We start from the raw sequence: 1,047 nt of genomic DNA, 5'->3' as shown, positions 1-1,047 counted from the left end.
TTCAACAAATACTGAGTAAAAAGGTCTGAATACTTATGTAAATGTGATTTTCAAAAACAAAAAACATTCGTAAAATAATATGCAAAATTTCAAAAAAAACAGTTTTTGCCTTGTCATTATGGGGTATTGCATGTACTTTCCGAATGTACATACATCATTTGAAGCCTGTATCTTAGTTTCAGAGTGATGGTGAGTCCAGTGATTATGAACCACTTCAATAGTACAGGAGGAGGATATGTCTTCTTAAGGAGGATAGGTCTCTTATGGGAGGATAGGTCCTTCTTAGGAGGAAGATAGGTCCTTCTTAGGAGGAAGATAGGTCCTTCTTAGAGGAGGATAGGTCCTTCTTAGGAAGGAGGTAGGTCCTTCTAAGGAGAGGATAGGTCCTTCTTAGGAGGAAGATAGGTCTTCTTAGGGGAAGATAGGTCCTTCTTAAGGAGGAAGATAGTCCTTCTTAGAAGGAGGATAGGTCCTTCTTAGAGAGGAGGATAGGTCCTTCTTAGGGGAGGATAGGTCTTCTTAGGGAGGAGGAGGAGGAATAGGTCCTTCTTAGGAGGAAGATAGGTCCTTCTTAGGAGGAGGATAGGTCCTTCTTAGGAGGAGGATAGGTCCTTCTTAGCTCTGGTCCAGGGGGTTTATGTGTGGCTCAGCATCAGCAAGCCCTGGAACAGACCTAGATCCTTGTTATCAATGTTGCATAAAGGTGGATTATGACCAGACCTGGGTTCAAATACAGACCTGGGTTTAATTACATGTTTTTGATCATTTTTTGTTATATAGCCCGAATCAACTACTTTCCCTATGAATAGCCTACTATTTGAAAAGATTTTCAAATACTTTTTTCAAAATGCCTYGGTTAAATACATGGAAGTGTATTTGATTATTTTCAAGTACTTTCCAACGTTTATTTCCAAGTACATTCCAATATTCAACTACTTATCTTTTCAAATAAAATATCTAAACGTCTTTGAAAGTAATTGAACTATCCTAAATACACAAGTGTTGATCACATGTTGGCACAAACTGTCAGAAACCGTCTCAGAGAAY

The 1,047-nt window shown here is 38.7% G+C and overlaps 1 long non-coding RNA gene across 1 annotated transcript; it reads left to right on the top strand.

The window, feature by feature from the left end:
• Window positions 1–266: 266 nt before the first annotated feature.
• LOC139025562 (uncharacterized) lies at window positions 267–658 on the top strand. Its single transcript, XR_011477160.1, has 3 exons — window positions 267–319; window positions 384–405; window positions 543–658. It is a non-coding gene; the product is annotated as an uncharacterized lncRNA (long non-coding RNA).
• Window positions 659–1,047: the final 389 nt, after the last annotated feature.

This window comes from Salvelinus sp. IW2-2015, unplaced genomic scaffold (assembly GCF_002910315.2).
Source record: "Salvelinus sp. IW2-2015 unplaced genomic scaffold, ASM291031v2 Un_scaffold2852, whole genome shotgun sequence".
NCBI lineage: Eukaryota > Metazoa > Chordata > Actinopteri > Salmoniformes > Salmonidae > Salvelinus > Salvelinus sp. IW2-2015.
This window is presented reverse-complemented; position numbering and strand designations above follow the sequence as displayed.